At 34.0% G+C, this 23,489-nt stretch overlaps 1 long non-coding RNA gene across 1 annotated transcript; it reads left to right on the plus strand.

Moving 5' to 3' along the window:
- The first annotated feature begins 15,688 nt into the window (after positions 1–15,688).
- LOC131619075 (uncharacterized) lies at positions 15,689–23,489 on the plus strand. Its single transcript, XR_009288929.1, has 3 exons — positions 15,689–15,798; positions 17,337–17,412; positions 23,290–23,489. It is a non-coding gene; the product is annotated as an uncharacterized LOC131619075 (long non-coding RNA).

Consider the following 23,489-nt stretch of genomic DNA (forward strand, 5'->3'; position numbering starts at 1 on the left):
GTTAATTGAAAATAACATGTAGTTATATGTGTATGTTATGGATGAATCTTGTATGACTAATGTTCATGGATGCCTTATGAGATGTTAATGTCATGAACTATGTGATTGATTTATAAATGCTAATTGATGTGTGATATTGGATTGAAAGTCATGTTGTGTAATGTTGTGCAAAGTTGTAAAGATATGATTGTGTAGTTTAAGAGATAGAGAGATCGTCTTAAATGCACGAGTCTTGTTTTGTTGCACACGTACACAAGCATGAGTCTTTGAAAGTGGCAATGTCGGGTAATCTTGCAAAGATTATTTGCTTGTCCCAAACCTAACGAGTATGGGGTTTGAAAGCTTAACGAGTATGGGGCTATGAGGTGGTTATCTTGTCCGTAGATAGTGGCAATCGGCGTGACCGAAAATGATAACGGAGGGATCCACATGCATATCGCATTGAGTCACACTTGAGTCGCACGTGTCGGTGTGAAATGTTGTTGTTGGTGTGATTTATGTGATATGAATTGTGTGGAATGATGTTGGTGGATATGCATATATGTGGATTTGTGATTCATTTGATATGAATTAGTTGTTGTGTTATGAATGTGATATATGTGAATGAAACATATGTGATGTAGATGTGAATTTATATGTACTAATGATATATGTATATATGTGTGGATATGTGAATCATGTTTGATTGAAAAAGATACATGTGTAAGAGAGGTGGTTACATGTATACTTGTAGTATTAATGATACGATTCCAATGATGTAAATATATTCTATGATGTTTTGTGAAATGGGATAGAGATAAATATGCGCATTTGGTGATATATGTTCATACTTGCGATATATCAGTGAATCTTATACATGACTATATATTTGGAAAAACATGTATATGTGATAATGTGATGATAACTTATATATTTAGAATATGATTATGTTTGAATTCAATTGTTACTTCGTGAATGTTGTCGAAAATTATATGTACTTAGAATCCACATGTTGGTGAAACATGATTATGTACATTGTTTAGAAATCATGTTTGATTATGTGGAATTGAATGAGCTAAGTAGTATAACATGAATATGTGAATCTTGATTAATTGCATATGATGCATGTTTATGTGAAGAGTGATGAATTCTTGAAACGTATTCTTGTTGTGTCTTACATTTCCCATATTATGTTTATCTATAAGAAGTTGAATTCTCACCATTCTGTTTGAATGTTATTCTTTGTTGGTAACGTGCAGGTTTCGTGGATAGTGATGCTTCGAAGGAGGCTTAGCTTAGAGATTTAGATCTTTGTAAGGTGTCGTGACTAAGTAGTCACTTGTGCTCTGGTCATATGTAACACATGGGGTTGGGTTTATATTTTATGACTCGTTGTTATAAGATATTTGTTTACTTGTACTGTATTTCGTATTTGAATACATTATTTTGTTGATGAATGGCCTTGAGCCGAGATGTTGAGATATGGTGGATGATGTATGGGAATCATTCGACTTTACCATTTATTTGATGAGATGATTATTCCGCTGTGATTTGCATGTTGTTTTAAATCTCGTGTTATTTACAAATGACCATTGCATGTTTAAAGATAAAATGTTTGTTTTATTTTGAAATATGTGTAACGCCCTCGTGAGATGCATGCTTCTTTACTCTGATTTACGCAAATGTATGCCTTATTTGTTTAGTATTGAGTTGGGGGTGTTAGATAGTGGTATCAGAGCACGGTCGGTCAGTTGGCCAGGTCATTTATGTTTTCCTATCCCTTTTTGTATTGGATTTGTGTATCTGACACGATCAATACTGTTTGTTTGTCGGTCGTTGGATGTCTAGAGAGCAATAGCTGCAGGAAGGAATGTTGACATTAATGTTGAGGCGGTGATGAGGTGGGCTGGTGCGATAGGAAAAGTGCTGCAAGAGAATACCGGTTATGGAGGAAAGGATGAGTTCTGTGCTTTTGGAGACTTCCTAAGGTGCAATCCGCCGACTTTTGAAGGAAAGTATGGACCGGACAAAGCACATGCATGGATGAGAGAAATGGAAAAGATTTTTCAAATCATGATTTGTACGGATGTACAGAAGGTGCAGTTGAGTAATCACATGCTGACGAAAGGAGCTGAGGATTGGTGGACTAATATTGTGCAGAGATTCGATGAGGAAGGTATTGAAGTCACTTGGACTCTTTTTCGTGATGCATTTTTGAAAAACTATTTCCCAGAAGATGTGCGTGGGAAGAAAGAAGTGGAGTTTCTAAAGTTGAAACGAGGAAGAGGATAATCCAGTGGGAGACCTTAGGATATCAAGAGGAAACAATCTGGTTTTGGCAAGAAGCTAAGTGGGGGAGGGACTCCTACTCCACTTAAGTGTTTCAAATGTGGTGTTGAAGGTCATCGTGCTGCTGAGTGTAAGAAAGAGGTTGCTACTTGTTCCAAGTGTGGCAGGCCAGGCCACATAGCTGCTAATTGTAGAGCGGGTTCGAGGGTGACTTGCTACAACTGTGGAGAGCAATGTCACATTAGTACCAAGTGTGACAAGCCGAAGAAGGAACAAGCGAAGGGAAAAGTACTTGCGTTGGCGGGTGCTAAGACCACTACAGATGATAGGCTAATCCAAGGTACGTGCTTTATTAATGGTACACCTTTGATTTCTATTATTGATAATAATGCAACGCATTCTTTTATTTCTTTGGATTGTGCTAAGAGGTTAAATCTTGTGTTATCTGATATGCGTAGAAGTATGGTTATTGATACACCTGCTATGGGTTTTGTTTCTACTTCTTATGTGTGTTTGAATTGTCTGTTGAGTATCTTTGAAAGTTATTTTGAGAATTGATTTAGTTTATTTTTGTTAGAGCAAGTTGATGAGAATTTCGGTATAAATTGTTTGGAGTTGAAGCAAGTAATTGTAATCTTAAGAGGAATTTTGGATCTTGGTGTTTTAAGTAATTTCGAGTGCGAGTTCTGAAGGAACACTATTATGGTTTAGTAACGATGGTTTATGTTTCATTATGATTGTCGACTGTCTATTGACAAATTGAGGACTTGATCACCCTTAATCTATTGTTGATAGAAGACGAGATCGTATTGGACGAGATAAACTTCTCTTACTAACTTGGTATTGTGTAAAGCGACTAAGGAGAAGTTAAAGAGTCGAATTGAGGAGTTGTTGAGAAGAGGTTCATCTGTCTAAGTGTATGGTCATAGAGTTGCACTTGTTTTATCGAGTAAGAAGAAGGAGTGTCCTAATGAGGTAATGTTTTAAGGATGTTTTGATTCCAAGAGTGGCGATGAACACATAGAACATTAAGGATTTTGTAATGGATGTTTAAAGGAAATAAGTTTGTGCGGAGCCTTCTGAATGCGAGTTTTGGTTAGAAGATGTGAATTTTCTGGGATATGAGATTCGAGATGAGGTGAGTTAATGCAGATATCGACAAATGGTAGTTTATACTTCAAGGTAATTTTAAGTTCATGAGAAGAATTATTCGATGTATACATTGGAGTTGTATGTCGATGTGTTTGTTTTGGAACATAAGAGACATTATTGTTTGGATCGAGAATTGAGGCGCGTAGTGACTACAAGAGTTGAGAATGAAGTAAAGAAGATGGTTAGATTCTTGAGAGATTAGGATTTTGGTTTAAATTACCATCTTGGAAAAAAGAACATTGTAGCCGATGCATTGAGTAGGAGATCATTGCATCTTTCTATGTTGAGGATTCAAGAGTTGAAAATTGTTGGAACAATTTTCGAGATTTGAGTTTGGTTGTGAAGCGACGTCTTCTTGCGTTAAGCTTAGTATGTTGAAGCCTATGTCTGGTGTTCTTAACGAGATTAGAGAGAGTCAGAAATTGGATTGCAATTGGTTGACGAGATGACATTGATTAATCAAGGTAAAGGTAATCACTTTTGGATTGACGAGATTAGAGTCAAGAAAGGTCATGATCGAGTTTGCATTTCTAATACTTCGAAGTTGGAAAAGAGAATTTTGAATGAAGGACATTGTAATGATTTGAGTATACATCATAATGCTACTAAAGTGTAACAAGATTTGAGGAAAATGTTTAGTGGTAAAGTATGAAGAGGGATATGGCGGAATTGTGTACTTGAGTTGGACTTGTCAGAAACCGTTTAGTTGGTACAACGGTTATCTATTCCCCAGTGGAAGTGGGATCATATTTCTACGGATTTTGTTTCGGGTTGTTGAAAACGTCGAGTAATTGTGAAGAGATTTGGATTATTATGGATAGACGGACAAATGTGTTCATTTTATCATGATAAAGATGGAATATTTGATGGAAAGACTTGCTAAGTTGTACATCGAGAGGATTGTGTGTTTGTATGGTATTCCGTCAAGTATTGTTTGGATAAAACTCCGAAGTTTTCTTTTGGATTTTGAAGAGGTTTGCGGAGTGATTTGAGATTAGAAGAAAAGTACTTGAAGGTTGAATGAAGGATTTGTACTTGGGGTTAGATGCTTGAAGAGAATTTTTGAGGACGAAAATCTTTTAAGTGGGGGAGAGTTGTAACAGCCCGATTTTATTTGATATTTTATTTATTAGCTTATTTGTGTGTTTTATTAATTATTTGTTTATTTAATTATTATGTGGTATTAATAATTAATTGAAATATCTAATTATATGCATAGTTGTGTTTTATGGTTTAATTAGGTTATTAGTAGTATACTATGTATTGGGCCTAATTAATAATTGGATGGGTGGGTAATAACATAACTAAGCCCAATAAGAGAAATATAGTAAGAAGAGGAAAACTAGGGCTTTAGAGATAACACAATTTGGGGAAAAGAAGAGAAGAGAAGAGAGGAGAAAGAACAAGAGAAGAGGAATTGTAGATTTCTTGAAGTTAGAAGGAGAAATTCAAGAGGTAAGGGTTTGAATCCAAGTTCTTATAGGTTTATATGATTGGGTAATGTTGTGTATGCTTTCTATTCTTTCATTTCATGAATTTAGAAAATGATAAGGTTTATGTGAAACCAATTGGATTTTGTGATTTGTTCATGTTCAATGTGTTGTATGGATGACCCATGGTTAGGAACATGTTTAGGAACCTTGTATATGTGCAAAATTCGTTTTCAATTGATGTAGGGATTGTATATGGGTTAATGGGTGTTGTATGAGGGGATTAGGGAAGAAAAATGGTGAAATATGAGTTTTCACGCAGCCTGGGTCGACCTATGCAGAACCTGAGTCGACCTAAACAGTCCAGAATGCCAAAAATCTATTTTTCCTTCTGTTAGATCGACCTAGAGGAGTTTTGAGTCGACCTAACTGAGTTTGCGTCGACCTAGAGGTTCAATTTTGAGCAGATTTTGTAAAGACCATAACTTTTGATCCGTAACTCTGTTTTATGCGCGGTTCGAAGCGTTGGGAAGCTAATGAGATTTTCTACATGATAGAGTAGGATTTATTGGCATTTGTTTAATTTAATTATGATGTTAATTGAAAATAACATGTAGTTATATGTGTATGTTATGGATGAATCTTGTATGACTAATGTTCATGGATGCCTTATGAGATGTTAATGTCATGAACTATGTGATTGATTGATAAATGCTAATTGATGTGTGATATTGGATTGAAAGTCATGTTGTGTAATGTTGTGCAAAGTTGTAAAGATATGATTGTGTAGTTTAAGAGATAGAGAGATCGTCTTAAATGCATGAGTCTTGTTTTGTTGCACACGTACACAAGCATGAGTCTTTGAAAGTGGCAATGTCGGGTAATCTTGCGAAAAATATTTGCTTGTCCCAAACCTAACGAGTATGTGGTTTGAAAGCTTAACGAGTATGGGGCTATGAGGTGGTTATCTTGTCCGTGGAGAGTGCCAATCGGCGTGACCGAAAATGATAACGGAGGGATCCACATGCATATCGCATTGAGTCACACTTGAGTCGCACGTGTCGGTGTGAAATGTTGTTGTTGGTGTGATTTATGTGATATGAATTGTGTGGAATGATGTTGGTGGATATGCATATATGTGGATTTGTGATTCATTTGATATGAATTAGTTGTTGTGTTATGAATGTGATATATGTGATTGAAACATATGTGATGTAGATGTGAATTTATATGTACTAATGATATATGTATATATGTGTGGATATGTGAATCATGTTTGATTGAGGATGATACATGTGTAAGAGAGGTGGTTACATGTATACTTGTAGTATTAATGATACGATTCCAATGATGTAAATATATTCTATGATGTTTTGTGAAATGGGATAGAGATAAATATGCGCATTTGGTGATATATGTTCATACTTGCGATATATCGGTGAATCTTATACATGACTATATATTTGGAAAAACATGTATATGTGATTATGTGATGATAACTTATATATTTAGAATATGATTATGTTTGAATTCAATTGTTACTTCGTGAATGTTGTCGAAAATTATATGTACTTAGAATCCACATGTTGGTGAAACATGATTATGTACATTGTTTAGAAATCATGTTTGATTATGTGGAATTGAATGAGCTAAGTAGTATAACATGAATATGTGAATCTTGATTAATTGCATATGATGCATGTTTATGTGAAGAGTGATGAATTCTTGAAACGTATTCTTGTTGTGTCTTACATTTCCCATATTATGTTTATCTATAAGAAGTTGAATTCTCACTCTTCTATTTGAATGTTATCCTTTGTTGGTAACGTGAAGGTTTCGTGGATTGTGATGCTTCGAAGGAGGCTTAGCTTAGAGATTTAGATCTTTGTAAGGTGTCGTGACTAAGTAGTCACTTGTGCTCTGGTCATATGTAACACATGGGGTTGGGTTTATATTTTATGACTCGTTGTTATAAGATATTTGTTTACTTGTACTGTATTTCGTATTTGAATACATTATTTGTTGATGAATGGCCTTGAGCCGAGATGTTGAGATATGGTGGATGATGTATGGGAATCATTCGACTTTACCATTTATTTGATGAGATGATTATTCCGCTGTGATTTGCATGTTGTTTTAAATCCCGTGTTATTTAGAAATGACCATTGCATGTTTAAAGATAAAATGTTAGTTTTATTTTGAAATATGTGTAACGCCCTCGTGAGATGCATGCTTCTTTACTCTGATTTACGCAAATGTATGCCTTATTTGTTTAGTATAGAGCTGGGGGTGTTACATAGTGGTATCAGAGCACGGTCGGTCAGTTGGCCAGGTCATTTATGTTTTCCTATCCCTTTTTGTATTAGATTTGTGTATCTGACACGATCAATACTGTTTGTTTGTCGGTCGTTGGATGTCTAGAGAACAATGGCTGCAGGAAGGAATGTTGACATTAATGTTGAGGCGGTGATGAGGTGGGCTGGTGCGATAAGAAAAGTGCTGCAAGAGAATACCGGTTATGGAGGAAAGGATGAGTTCTGTGCTTTTGGAGACTTCCTAAGGTGCAATCCGCCGACTTTTGAAGGAAAGTATGGACCGGACAAAGCACATGCATGGATGAAAGAAATGGAAAAGATTTTTCAAATCATGATTTGTACGGATGTACAGAAGGTGCAGTTGAGTAATCACATGCTGACGAAAGGAGCTGAGGATTGGTGGACTAATATTGTGCAGAGATTCGATGAGGAAGGTATTGAAGTCACTTGGACTCTTTTTCGTGATGCATTTTTGGAAAACTATTTCCTAGAAGATGTGCGTGGGAAGAAAGAAGTGGAGTTTCTAAAGTTGAAACGAGGAAGAGGATAATCCAGTGGGAGACCTTAGGATATCAAGAGGAAACAATCTGGTTTTGGCAAGAATCTAAGTGGGGGAGGGACTCCTACTCCACTTAAGTGTTTCAAATGTGGTGTTGAAGGTCATCGTGCTGCTGAGTGTAAGAAAGAGGTTGCTACTTGTTCCAAGTGTGGCAGGCCTGGCCACATAGCTTCTAATTGTAGAGCGGGTTCGAGGGTGACTTGCTACAACTGTGGAGAGCAATGTCACATTAGTACCAAGTGTGACAAGCCGAAGAAGGAACAAGCGAAGGGAAAAGTACTTGCGTTGTCGGGTGCTAAGACCACTACAGATGATAGGCTAATCCATGGTACGTGCTTTATTAATGGTACACCTTTGATTTCTATTATTGATAATAATGCAACGCATTCTTTTATTTCTTTGGATTGTGCTAAGAGGTTAAATCTTGTGTTATCTGATATGCGTAGAAGTATGGTTATTGATACACCCGCTATGGGTTTTGTTTCTACTTCTTATGTGTGTTTGAATTGTCTGTTGAGTATCTTTGGTAGAGATTTTGTGAATTGATTTAGTTTATTTTTGTTAGAGCAAGTTGATGAGAATTTTGGTATAAATTGTTTGGAGTTGAAGCAAGTAATTGTAATCTTAAGAGGAATTTTGGATCTTGGTATTTTAAGTAATTTCGAGTGCGAGTTCTGAAGGAACACTATTATGGTTTAGTAACGATGGTTTATGTTTCATTATGATTGTCGACTGTCTATTGACAAATTGAGGACTTGATCACCCTTAATCTATTGTTGATAGAAGACGAGATCGTATTGGACGAGATAAACTTCTCTTACTAACTTGGTATTGTGTAAAGCGACTAAGGAGAAGTTGAAGAGTCGAATTGAGGAGTTGTTGAGAAGAGGTTCATCTGTCTAAGTGTATGGTCATAGAGTTGCACTTGTTTTATCGAGTAAGAAGAAGGAGTGTCCTAATGAGGTAATGTTTTAAGGATGTTTTGATTCCAAGAGTGGCGATGAACACATAGAACATTAAGGATTTTGTAATGGATGTTTAAAGGAAATAAGTTTGTGCGGAGCCTTCTGAATGCGAGTTTTGGTTAGAAGATGTGAATTTTCTGGGATATGAGATTCGAGATGAGGTGAGTTAATGCAGATATCGACAAATGGTAGTTTATACTTCAAGGTAATTTTAAGTTCATGAGAAGAATTATTCGATGTATACATTGGAGTTGTATGTCGATGTGTTTGTTTTGGAACATAAGAGACATTATTGTTTGGATCGAGAATTGAGGCGCGTAGTGACTACAAGAGTTGAGAATGAAGTAAAGAAGATGGTTAGATTCTTGAGAGATTAGGATTTTGGTTTAAATTACCATCTTGGAAAAAAGAACATTGTAGCCGATGCATTGAGTAGGAGATCATTGCATCTTTCTATGTTGAGGATTCAAGAGTTGAAAATTGTTGGAACAATTTTCGAGATTTGAGTTTGGTTGTGAAGCGACGTCTTCTTGCGTTAAGCTTAGTATGTTGAAGCCTATGTCTGGTGTTCTTAACGAGATTAGAGAGAGTCAGAAATTGGATTGCAATTGGTTGACGAGATGACATTGATTAATCAAGGTAAAGGTAATCACTTTTGGATTGACGAGATTAGAGTCATGAAAGGTTATGATCGAGTTTGCATTTCTAATACTTCGAAGTTGGAAAAGAGAATTTTGAATGAAGGACATTGTAATGATTTGAGTATACATCATAATGCTACTAAAGTGTAACAAGATTTGAGGAAAATGTTTAGTGGTAAAGTATGAAGAGGGATATGGCGGAGTTGTGTACTTGAGTTGGACTTGTCAGAAACCGTTTAGTTGGTACAACGGTTATCTATTCCCCAGTGGAAGTGGGATCATATTTCTACGGATTTTGTTTCGGGTTGTTGAAAACGTCGAGTAATTGTGAAGAGATTTGGATTATTATGGATAGACGAACAAATGTGTTCATTTTATCATGATAAAGATGGAATATTTGATGGAAAGACTTGCTAAGTTGTACATCGAGAGGATTGTGTGTTTGTATGGTATTCCGTCAAGTATTGTTTGGATAAAACTCCGAAGTTTTCTTTTGGATTTTGAAGAGGTTTGCGGAGTGATTTGAGATTAGAAGAAAAGTACTTGAAGGTTGAATGAAGGATTTGTACATGGGGTTAGTTGCTTGAAGAGAATTTTCGAGGACGAAAATCTTTTAAGTGGGGGAGAGTTGTAACAGCCCGATTTTATTTGATATTTTATTTATTAGCTTATTTGTGTGTTTTATTAATTATTTGTTTATTTAATTATTATGTGGTATTAATAATTAATTGAAATATCTAATTATATGCATAGTTGTGTTTTATGGTTTAATTAGGTTATTAGTAGTATACTATGTATTGGGCCTAATTAATAATTGGATGGGTGGGTAATAACATAACTAAGCCCATTAAGAGAAATATAGTAAGAAGAGGAAAACTAGGGTTTTAGAGATAACACAATTTGGGGAAAAGAAGAGAAGAGAAGAGGGGAGAAAGAACAAGAGAAGAGGAATTGTAGATTTCTTGAAGTTAGAAGGATAAATTCAAGAGGTAAGGGTTTGAATCCAAGTTCTTATAGGTTTATATGATTGGGTAATGTTGTGTATGCTTTCTATTCTTCCATTTCATGAATTTAGAAAATGATAAGGTTTATGTGAAACCAATTGGATTTTGTGATTTGTTCATGTTCAATGTGTTGTATGGATGACCCATGGTTAGGAACATGTTTAGGAACCTTGTATATGTGCAAAATTCGTTTTCAATTGATGTAGGGATTGTATATGGGTTAATGGGTGTTGTATGAGGGGATTAGGGAAGAAAAATGGTGAAATATGAGTTTTCACGCAGCCTGGGTCGACCTATGCAGAACCTGAGTCGACCTAAACAGTCCAGAATGCCAAAAATCTATTTTTCCTTCTGTTAGGTCGACCTAGAGGAGTTTTGAGTCGACCTAATTGAGTTTGCGTCGACCTAGAGGTTAAATTTTGAGTAGATTTTGTAAAGACCATAACTTTTGATCCGTAACTCTGTTTTATGCGCCGTTCGAAGCGTTGGGAAGCTAATGAGATTTTCTACATGATAGAGTAGGATTTTTTGGCATTTGTTTAATTTAATTATGATGTTAATTGAAAATAACATGTAGTTATATGTGTATGTTATGGATGAATCTTGTATGACTAATGTTCATGGATGCCTTATGAGATGTTAATGTCATGAACTATGTGATTGCTTGATAAATGCTAATTGATGTGTGATATTGGATTGAAAGTCATGTTGTGTAATGTTGTGCAAAGTTGTAAAGATATGATTGTGTAGTTTAAGAGATAGAGAGATCGTCTTAAATGCATGAGTCTTGTTTTGTTGCACACGTACACAAGCATGAGTCTTTGAAAGTGGCAATGTCGGGTAATCTTGCGAAGATTATTTGCTTGTCCCAAACCTAACGAGTATGGGGTTTGAAAGCTTAACGAGTATGTGGCTATGAGGTGGTTATCTTGTCCGTAGAGAGTGGCAATCGGCGTGACCGAAAATGATAACGGAGGGATCCACATGCATATCGCATTGAGTCACACTTGAGTCGCACGTGTCGGTGTGAAATGTTGTTGTTGGTGTGATTTATGTGATATGAATTGTGTGGAATGATGTTGGTGGATATGCATATATGTGGATTTGTGATTCATTTGATATGAATTAGTTGTTGTGTTATGAATGTGATATATGTGATTGAAACATATGTGATGTAGATGTGAATTTATATGTACTAATGATATATGTATATATGTGTGGATATGTGAATCATGTTTGATTGAGGATGATACATGTGTAAGAGATGTGGTTACATGTATACTTGTAGTATTAATGATACGATTCCAATGATGTAAATATATTCTATGATGTTTTGTGAAATGGGATAGAGATAAATATGCGCATTTGGTGATATATGTTCATACTTGCGATATATCGGTGAATCTTATACATGACTATATATTTGGAAAAACATGTATATGTGATTATGTGATGATAACTTATATATTTAGAATATGATTATGTTTGAATTCAATTGTTACTTCGTGAATGTTGTCGAAAATTATATGTACTTAGAATCCACATGTTGGTGAAACATGATTATGTACATTGTTTAGAAATCATGTTTGATTATGTGGAATTGAATGAGCTAAGTAGTATAACATGAATATGTGAATCTTGATTAATTGCATATGATGCATGTTGATGTGAAGAGTGATGAATTCTTGAAACGTATTCTTGTTGTGTCTTACATTTCCCATATTATGTTTATCTATAAGAAGTTGAATTCTCACTCTTCTGTTTGAATGTTATCCTTTGTTGGTAACGTGAAGGTTTCGTGGATAGTGATGCTTCGAAGGAGGCTTAGCTTAGAGATTTAGATCTTTTTAAGGTGTCATGACTAAGTAGTCACTTGTGCTCTGGTCATATGTAACACATGGGGTTGGGTTTATATTTTATGACTCGTTGTTATAAGATATTTGTTTACTTGTACTGTATTTCGTATTTGAATACATTATTTTGTTGATGAATGGCCTTGAGCCGAGATGTTGAGATATGGTGGATGATGTATGGGAATCATTCGACTTTACCATTTATTTGATGAGATGATTATTCCGTTGTGATTTGCATGTTGTTTTAAATCCCGTGTTATTTAGAAATGACCATTGCATGTTTAAAGATAAAATGTTTGTTTTATTTTGAAATATGTGTAACGCCCTCGTGAGATGCATGCTTCTTTACTCTGATTTACGCAAATGTATGCCTTATTTGTTTAGTATAGAGTTGGGGGTGTTACATAGTGGTATCAGAGCACGGTCGGTCAGTTGGCCAGGTCATTTATGTTTTCCTATCCCTTTTTGTATTGGATTTGTGTATCTGACACGATCAATACTGTTGGTTTGTCGGTCGTTGGATGTCTAGAGAGCAATAGCTGCAGGAAGGAATGTTGACATTAATGTTGAGGCGGTGATGAGGTGGGCTGGTGCGATAGGAAAAGTGCTGCAAGAGAATACCGGTTATGGAGGAAAGGATGAGTTCTGTGCTTTTGGAGACTTCCTAAGGTGCAATCCGCCGACTTTTGAAGGAAAGTATGGACCGGACAAAGCACATGCATGGATGAGAGAAATGGAAAAGATTTTTCAAATCATGATTTGTACGGATGTACAGAAGGTGCAGTTGAGTAATCACATGCTGACGAAAGGAGCTGAGGATTGGTGGACTAATATTGTGCAGAGATTCGATGAGGAAGGTATTGAAATCACTTGGACTCTTTTTCGTGATGCATTTTTGGAAAACTATTTCCCAGAAGATGTGCGTGGGAAGAAAGAAGTGGAGTTTCTAAAGTTGAAATGAGGAAGAGGATAATCCAGTGGGAGACCTTAGGATATCAAGAGGAAACAATCTGGTTTTGGCAAGAAGCTAAGTGGGGGAGGGACTCCTACTCCACTTGAATACATTATTTTGTTGATGAATGGCCTTGAGCCGAGATGTTGAGATATGGTGGATGATGTATGGGAATCATTCGACTTTACCATTTATTTGATGAGATGGTTATTCCGCTGTGATTTGCATGTTGTTTTAAATCCCGTGTTATTTAGAAATGACCATTGCATGTTTAAAGATAAAATGTTTGTTTTATTTTGAAATATGTGTAACGCCCTCGTGAGATGCATGCTTCTTTACTCTGATTTACGCAAATGTATGCCTTATTTGTTTAGTATAGAGTTGGGGGTGTTACACCCGGCGAAGCAAAACACTCGCCCGACGCTCTACACTAGAACTGGAAAATTTGTGCATTTTCAGCACTTCCAACTCCAACTCAAATTCGATTTTAACCATCTAAAACTCATCCAAACAGCAATTTAACACACATAAAAGGTTCCTAAACATGTTTCTAACCATGGGTTCATATACAAACATCATCAACATGATTAATGGCACAATTTCATGGAATTCTATCATAAACCCTAACAATTTCAATTCACACATTCATGGACACCAACATACAATCTAACTCACCCTAAACATCATCATACAACCCTCTATCATGAAAGAATCTTAACCTTACCTTAGGTTTTAGATTGAAGACAACTCTAGTTTCAATCTTGGATTCTCCTATTCTCTTCACTCTTCTCTTCTTTCTCTTCTTTTCCCAATTTCACCAAATAAGCTTCTAACTCTCTATTCTCTAAAACCCTTATTTTTGTTAAACTCTTACTTTATTTCTCATAATGTTAATGGGCTCTAATTAGCACCTCTCATATACTAATACTAACTTAGGCCCAATAACTCATAACCTCACTAACTTATATTATTTACTAATAATTCCCAAATAAAATAACATAAAATCAATTAAGCATATAATTAACACATAATTCACACAATTGTCAATTAATTCACACAACACACATAAACAAATAATTAAACTAAAAACAGGCGTTACATGTAAAACCTACAACAAAGTTGGTGGTGATTGAAGGTGCGAGAAACACAAGAAAGTGGGGATTTGAAATAAAATTTTCCCAAGTCAAAAACAAAAACACAAGAACAAAAATAAATGACACAGTTATTTTTATCCTGGTTCACTATTAACAAAGTTAATCCAGTCCATCGCCAAGGTGATTTTACCTTCTCAAACAAGGACTTATATATCCATTATAACCGAATTGATTACTGACACACAACAAAGACCAACTGTCATTGTTACAAACCACAAAGACTACCCGTCAATAAATTCTTGAGAAATTCTGACTATACTCTACTCTCTTAAGGAACAATAAACTTACAAATTGAATTACAAATGTAGTGTTTACAAAGATGCTTCTTATCAAGAAGATTACACAAACCGAAATACAATCAGAAAACACAAAAGTGTTTATAGAAAGTATATGAACAAAAGCTCACCTGCTGCAAGTTAAAGAACAAAAGTTCATTTGCTTTTACAAGACTTTACAAAGAATATATCAGAGAGATTTGAGCAGCTTTTTAGCATATGTTTTGTTGAGAATCGTTGTTTTCTTCAATCTTCCAAGTCTTCCTTTAGAGCCAAAAATAAGTCGATTGGAAGGGTGAATAGGAATACTCAATTCCAGTTTTTTGTCCACAACGGTCAGTGACGGAATGATAGATAACATAGTACCATAGTACTGCCCTTGCTCCACCATATCAGGGTAGTGGGAACATTTGTACCTCGTACTATTTCGTCACATCAACCAATATTAATCTTATCTTCTATCTTCAGAGGCTTCTGATAGTTGTTGATGAGTCATGCTTAGAAAGACCAAAACTTAAATCTTCAGAACCTAAGTCATCAAATTCTTTAGAGCTTGTTCATCTAGAACCTTGTCTTCATAGTCTTCAGCACTTGGTCTTCATAGTCTGTATCTTCAGAATCTTTGGAACTTTTTCTTCCATAATCTTGTCTTCAGAATATTTAGAACCACTACAAGAAAAATATCATTTTACGACACATAGGTTGCGACGGTTCGATGAAAACCGCCCTCTTATGCGTATTACGGCGGTTCCTACGACAGTTTTTTGCAACCGCCATTTGATTTCCCAAAAAAATTATATGGACTGCGACAGTTTCAAGCTCAACTGCCTTAAAATATATGTTGCGACGGTTACTAAACCACCCTTGTATTTTTTTTTGGTCCAACACTTCAAAAAAACTGAATGGGCAGCGACGGTTCAAGCCCAACTGCCTTAAATTATAGGCTGTGACGGTTACTAAACCGCCCTCTTCCTTTTTTATGGCCCAACACTTAAAAAATCCAAAAAGGTATTTTTTATTTTGGCGCTATAACAAACTTAATGGGCTGCGACGGTTAAGCCCAGCTGCCCTCATATTATTTATTTTGTTTTAATAACATATTCACTAAAACAAAATTAGAGTTGTGTTCCAAAGGAAGAGGGAAAGGTGCTCTGTGACTGAAGGAAGAGAGAATCGTATTCTTCCATATCCATTGCCGTCACCAAATCCACCAACATCGATTGTTAACTGGTTAGTTATCTCAATCCCTAAGTTCTTCTTTTTCATCTCTTCCTTCTCCATTCACTAAACCTTAAAGTTCATAAACCCTAATTTATATGAATTAGTTATTCCTTCTCTTATTTGATTCATAAGAGGGTTTAGTGAGGTGGTAGATTGAGGTAGTATTTGAATGGCAAAGTGTTGACATCAATTGATACTGAAATCACTCTTTCACTTTCAACCTTATTCACCACTCTCAAAGAATTGAAATGGAGGCCAGGTACCAAATCTCTTCTTCAATCAAGTCTCGTGGCGGTAAGTATAGGAAAGAAAGGTGGGAGTTTTTTTAAAAGAACCCTAACATGACTCTTAGATTTGTCGTGTAGTAGTAGTCAGTGTTGTCAACAGTTGCGAACAATGGCAGTTTGTTCAAATGCCGCTAGATTATAGTGTTTAGTGTCACTATAGTTACTATCTGACAATTCTTGTAGTAGTTGTCTAATAAACATAGGCATTGTTTTAAAAACAGATTATTTTCACTGACATAGTGAAAATTGTAGCATTACCAAATTGTAAGATACTTTTTTCTGTTTCACATAGATGTTGATGGGGAAGATTATTCTTTATTTTTCTTCCTTTTGTTAGACAAAGAAAGAAGCTTAGAGATGTAAATATGTAAAAGTTAAACTGAGTTCACAGGAGTGGAAATTGGGTCATCTGCATTTTCTTTCTAAAAAAAAATATTCTCATTATAATTGACTAAGTTCTTTCTTATTAGATTTTAACTCTCACTATATTTTTCAGATTAGACAAATATTTTGAGTGACATTCATTTTAGGTTAATTCGTTTCCTTTGATGATCATATGAAATAGCTTGGTCTTTAATTTAGTATATAATGATTATACTTTCGGTAACTCTCGGTAAATTGTCATTTCTATATGTTTCATCATAACACAATTTCACGTGAGCAATGTATATATATATATATATATATATATATATATATATATATATATATATATATATATATATATATATATATATATATATATATATATATATATATATATATATGTGAACTTTGCAAAAGGGTTTAATAAAAAAGTTGGTTTTATAATATCTTTCAAGTTGCCAAATTGATGTGACAGAGAATGAAATTGTTTAAATGAAAAAACAGAAGCTTTGATTATTATTATTTAGTCCATGAATGTCTAAAAAATTATACACAGTAGCTTCCAAAGTGAAGTAGTAGTTCTCACAATTTTCTTAGCATTTAACAACCAATGTTTTTAATTATTCTATGTGAGATTTAATATTATAAAAGTGTACATGTATACTTAAATGATTTTAGATGTATAAATTTCTTTTAATTTATTTAACTAGTAACACCCAAGTTGTAAAGGTGTACGGGTAATACTTAAAAGGATTGAATGTAAATACTAGTTTGTGGGTTGTTTTGAATTTTTTGTGGTGGTGAACCAAGGTAAATTCGTTGCAATTAACATTGTAAAACTATAGATGGTTTTGCCTATTAATTCTTTTTGTAATGGTTTTATTTGTCTTGTAGGTTTCTCCTAAAAAAAGAGGAATACGAGATCTACCTAAAGCTTTGAGAAGCTTGTTCGTGTCCTTATCTTGTACAAGTAAGCTTTAGTATGTTTATAATACTTGAATGAATTGAAATATTGTGTTTGTTTGCTGCTGCTATGATTTAACTTGGTTTCATGTCATTATTTACATATTCACTATGTCATGTTTGTTTGCTACTGCTATCTTTCGAAATTACGTGTTACCTTTCTTTCGAAAAGATTACTTACAACATTACTCTGTTGTGTTTGTGTCATTATTACATATCCAACACAATGGAATTTAATGATAGGTAGTTTGATCTAACATATTACACGCTAAACTGACAATTATATTCAACCTTTTATTGACTATGAGTGCAAGTTTCTAGGACATTGTCTATATTCTGTTGTTATTTCTTAGAGATACAACTTATTGAAAACCAATGATTTATTTTGATAGTGACCTACAATTGAATATATATATATATATATATATATATATATATATATATATATATATATATATATATATATATATATATATATATATATATATATATATATATATATATATATATTAAGTCAAGGCATATATTGATTCATGTACCTGACATGTAATCACAACTCACTTGTTTAAACTTTAGAACACTAATTATATTCAACCAATTAACTAATAACAATGAATTGTTTAAAATCAGTAAACTTTAGAACACTAATTATGTTTAGAAAACTTTAAGCAATTGATACTTACCCCACCCTCACAAATCAGTAGACCCACCTCCAAAGAATTAGCAAGGCATAGGTACCAACACATACTTCAGAGCTGCAAATGCTATGTTGTGACTATTTAAATTTTCCAACAAACAAACTTACAGAGTAATGTTGGAAGATAGGTAACAATTTACCTTGACAAACTTACAGAGTAATGTTGGCTTTATGTGTATGTTTATAATGCTTGTTTTGAATTTTCATGGGTTCAACTTTATATAGCTTTAAGAATTAAAATGTTGTGTTTATCTCTAAGACTTGCTCAATGACATGCACTTTTGAACTTATTAGACTAAAGCAGGAGAATTTTAAATTTAAACTGAAAAACCAAAAGCTTACTAGAGATATTGACTTAAACTTTAAAAGCTTTTCCACTTTGAACTGTCATGTGACCACTTTCTAAACACTAGTTGTTCCTAAACATTGAAGTAGATTTAGTCATTTTGGACAATAAACTTTGTATAGATGTTGGTCCCCGTGATTCCTATATTTATGAATTATATATAGCTTTTGAATTCACAGTGTTGATATTTATATTCTATTATAATTTTTACTTTGATAAGATAAATCAAATATTCAATGAACTTTTTAAAAATTCAAATACATTACTTAAGTATTTAAAAATTATGTACAAATTTATAAATCAAATATTATTGTCATTTGAATATTCTACAGCTGAAAAATCACCAATAGTTTATAGAATAAGTGAATTTTTTTTTAGCAATATAAGTTGATTGTTTTCTTACCATAAGTGTTTTAACTTTTATAAGGTAACCATCATCATCATTACTTTTCTATGTTTATGTCTGTATGATTAAGTTTCTAGAATTTTGTCCTTTTTAAGGTGTTAATATATATATATATATATATATATATATATATATATATATATATATATATAATTATTTTTTTGAAGAGCCAAATGAGTCTTCAGAAGCTCTTCCAAAATAGTCACGATCAGAAGCTCTATCACTATCGTTCATCAGAACCGTTGTTATAGAAGCATTTTGGAACTTACTGAGTCTTTGTAAACACCACTGGTTTCTTCCCGAGTAAGAGTGTATTGAGTTCAGAACCTGACGACGTCACACGCCTTATCTTTAGAGTCAGAACCTGTTAGCAAAAGCTACACACTAGACAGAAACCGTTAGAGTACTAAATTATTCTTTAAGATATCATGTAATATCATCATCAAAACTTAAGGTCAGATGCAGAACCAAATCTTGTTCTTACAGTTTGGTCAGGTGGTACAAGCTAAGTTAGAGTCGTTTAATGAAAATTTGTCAAAAAAGTCAAGGAAAAGGTGATATTAGGTCATATCATGAAGGGATGTGTGTAGACAAGCTTAAGTCAACGAAATGTATGAAGGATCATACTTTGATTGAAAAGGAGGGGAATGGAGTTATGTGTGACATGTATTTAGATGTGAAAGTTTTCTCTCTCAGTCAGCAAGTTGGGATACAAACTAGTGTCAAGTGTTAAGATGTTACTAATGGGTCCAAACGTGTTTTAAAGGTTCAGTCATTACTAAATATTTAGTCCGGGTGGATTCAGGAGCCCAAGGCTAGAGTTATCGACCCATTCCTATGGGAGACTCTAGAATGAGTATGGGTGTTTTCTCTCCAAAGGGAACAAAGGAAGATGAAGTTTTCAAAAGCATCGTATTTCTCAACCTTTGATCCTTCTCATTATTGTTTCCGGAATTCAAAGTAGAGTAACCCAAAGTGCTTATCTTCTCAATCTGATGTAAGTCTACGGCCGATTCAGATGTTAATCAAAGAAATAATATATTTTGGGGTTGAATAGTTGATGATGTGGCGACTTTAACTTCGAAAAAGGAAAAGGAGTATGGTATTGAAGGAATAGAAGCAGGTGAGGCTTATATATAAGAAACTAGAGCTTTGGAGGTTCATGATAAAAAGTTTAGAAGTTTAAAGGATGGTAACATTAAACCCAGTCCATGAATATTTTGTATAATTATCTTAGAAGGGGTGGCAATCCTATTAAAAAGAAATTCCTGCAAAATCTTATTGAGTCTTGTAAGGTGGATGTTTGTTTGGTTCAAGAATCAAAGATCAAATATGAGGAATTGTATTGAGTTTCTTCTTTATGGGAAATAATCAAGTGGATTATTAAGCGAAGTGATGGAAGGGAGGTCTAGAGGCATGCTAATTTTTTGGAAGTCAAGTATGTTTACTCTGAACATTATCTTTAAAGGAGAAGGTTATATGGATGTTTGTGTGAAATAGAAAGGTTATAGCTAGTTCATTGTTAATAGTTACTCATCATGCCTGTTTTCTAATAAGAGGAAGTTATGGAAGGACTTGTTTGAGTTTAAAATTAGGCATCCAAATGGTATGAGGTGTATTGGGGGCAACTTCAACATAATCAAAAATCAATATGAAAGGAAGGGGAAAGGAACTCAAGTTAATAAAAGTAAAATCCTAGAGTTTCAATAGTTTATTGGTAAACTTGAGTTGGTTGATGTGCTTGTGATGAGAAGTACTTTTACTTTGTTCAATTTGGAGGCGAGTGCCATGAGTAAGCAAGATAGGTTCTTGCTTTTAGAAGGTTTGATTATTAAGTTGAATGTGGTTGGTCAAGTAATGGGAGAGATGCATGTTTCAGATCATAGACCTATTTATATTCCAGATAAAACTTCTAATTGGAGCCCAATTCCTTTTAAAATCTTTAATTGTTGGTTTAAACATCCGGATTTTGTATCCTTTTTTCAGGGTGTTTGGAAATCCAGTTATGTGCAAGGCAATTGTGCCTATGTGATGAAGGAAAATTTGAAATTGTTGAAAGAGAAGTTAAGAAGGTAGAAAGTGGAAGTGTTTGGTGAAGTCAACTTCGAGGTGAAAGAACCTATCAAAGAACTTAATGTCTTGGATATGATGGCTGCTCAACAAGCTCAAAATGGTGTTAGTATCTTTTTTGAGAAGCTAATGGAGGCCTCTAGTAAAGTGTAGATTAACTTGCAACACAAGGAAAGTATGTTAAGGCACAAAACTAGATTTAGATGGATTGGAGAAGGAGATGAAAACTCGAGGTTCTTCCATTCTTTTATGAAGCATAGATTTATAAATAATTACATTATGTTTCTTAACTCAAAAGCAAGAGGATCATAAGCCTGATGAAACCAAGTGACCCTAAAGCTAAGGTTGTGTGAGAGATTGAGCTATAGTATATGTACTATGAATATGATTTGTTTCTTTGCGTTTAACTTATGGATGCATTTTGATTTTGAAAGATGTGGTATATGTAACTTTCATGAGAATAATTTTAAATTTTTTGTTCTGCTTTGAATGAATTTTTTAGTTATGAAAATACAATTATTTGCTTTAAATATATCGTCGTTGGTTATGAAATTTTTCATGATGGTTTATACATGAAAACATGATAATGAAACTATTTAAATGGTTAAAGTTCCTTAAGCTTCCGCTGTTGGCAATATAATGAATGCTCAAATTTGTACTCTTCCATACATTGCTTTACGGAGATACTTGATCATGTGATATTTTCAAGGAACCATAGATTAATAATGGACCTATAAGAAGTCTGATCAAATTTAGGTAATTGGATATTCTAATTTCAATTTAAAGGTTTTCCTGACGACCAAAATTCTACTCTTGACTTAACGCTTATGTTGACATGAGGAACTATTTCTTGGAAGAGTGTTAAAGAAACTCCTACAACTATCTCTACCATGGAAGAATATTATGTGGCTTGCCATGAGGCTACTTATCAAGCTACGTGGTTAAAAAAACTTAATCTCTCGCTTCATAGTTTGTGAAAGAATATCTATACCACTTGTGATATATTGCAACAATACTGCTGCTGTGCATTACTCTTAAAACACTAAGAGCTCTTCACGCTCAAAGCATGACATCAAATACTTATTTGTCAAAGAGAAAATTCTTGAATTCCATACTCGAACTGAACATATTCTAATAGAAAACTTGTTGGCAGATCCACTAACCAAAGACTTAACTATGTTACCAATATGGGTTTCGTTAAATCATTTAATATTATGGATTAGTAGGTGTCTGAATTATTACATTTAATTCAAAAATTATCTTCTTATTCTTTTTTTTAGACTTTCGCACCGGTTTCCGACCTACATAGTAGATCAACTAATCCGGCTCGTGCTACGGAGGCACGTGCACTGGCCAAGTGTTCTTCTTATTCTTATTCTAATGAGATGTGTATGACATGACGTTAAATTTTATAATCATACCTCTTACAACATTTAAAATGCTTGAACCATTCTTAGATTATAAACTCTTTTAAATTTAATAATTCACATTCATTATTTTTATGAGAAATATATGTATTTAACACTAATGATTTGTTTTCCTATTAGATACAATTTATGTGTTGTTAGATCTGACCTAATTACACTGTTTTAATTACACGTGATTTTATAAATAATTGATATTTTAATCTTATTACTCTTGTGTTTTAATTGATTAATTAAAGTCAGTGGCGGAGCCAGAAATTTTAGGGAGCCTGGGCAAAAATTTTACACTTTATTTTTACTAATTTTATAACCTGTTTCTACTAATTTTGCCCTTGATTTTGTCTAAAAAATTTGCCATTGATTTTGTCTAAAAATTTTGCCCCCTGTTTTTACTAATTTTACCCTATATTTTATCTAAAAATTATTAATTTTGCCCCTGATATTGTCTAAAAATCTACTATTAAGTGGGGGAGTATACAACGAAAGGAGGGGTTGAGCCCGGGCGCGTGCCCGGGCTGGCTGGGCTATACATCCGCCACTGATTAAAGTCATCTAAGTGGAAGAATGTTAGATTTTATTATAAATAAATTAAATAATTAATTAAAATTAACATTGTATCAATTATTTATTCTAATTATTGCATGTTATTTTTATCAATGACTATTATATGAGGCTTTATTGCTGAATAAATCGTGATGGGTTCGATTGTTCTTTCTAGTTAATCAGCTGAGAGGTCTCTACCCTCATTGGTTGTGACAAATCCTAAAATACAAACACATCAAGAAATTAAGTTTCTATAATAACTAAATTCCTTCTTCCATTCTAGAAATCAAGAAGTTTATTCAAATAAGATATTTGATACCACCTATCTTGTCATTTAGTTACGGAGAAATATCACATTTATTTTAACATGCTCTCAACAATGTATTGAGTAAATGCAGGAAACAAAGAAGATTGATTTTCTCTGAGATGTTTGAGACTTAGGAGGTGAACTAGTCAAGGGTTGGACGAGGATGTGTTCTAAATTCACTAGATTTCTTTTCGACAATAAACTCGTCACAAGCAAGTGGAAGCTTATGGTGGGGTGAATTTACAAATAATGTTAAGGCAGCCAAGTCGGTGGTACAAGAATGAAAACTAA

This window comes from Vicia villosa, linkage group LG1, assembly GCF_029867415.1.
Source record: "Vicia villosa cultivar HV-30 ecotype Madison, WI linkage group LG1, Vvil1.0, whole genome shotgun sequence".
Lineage (NCBI taxonomy): Eukaryota > Viridiplantae > Streptophyta > Magnoliopsida > Fabales > Fabaceae > Vicia > Vicia villosa.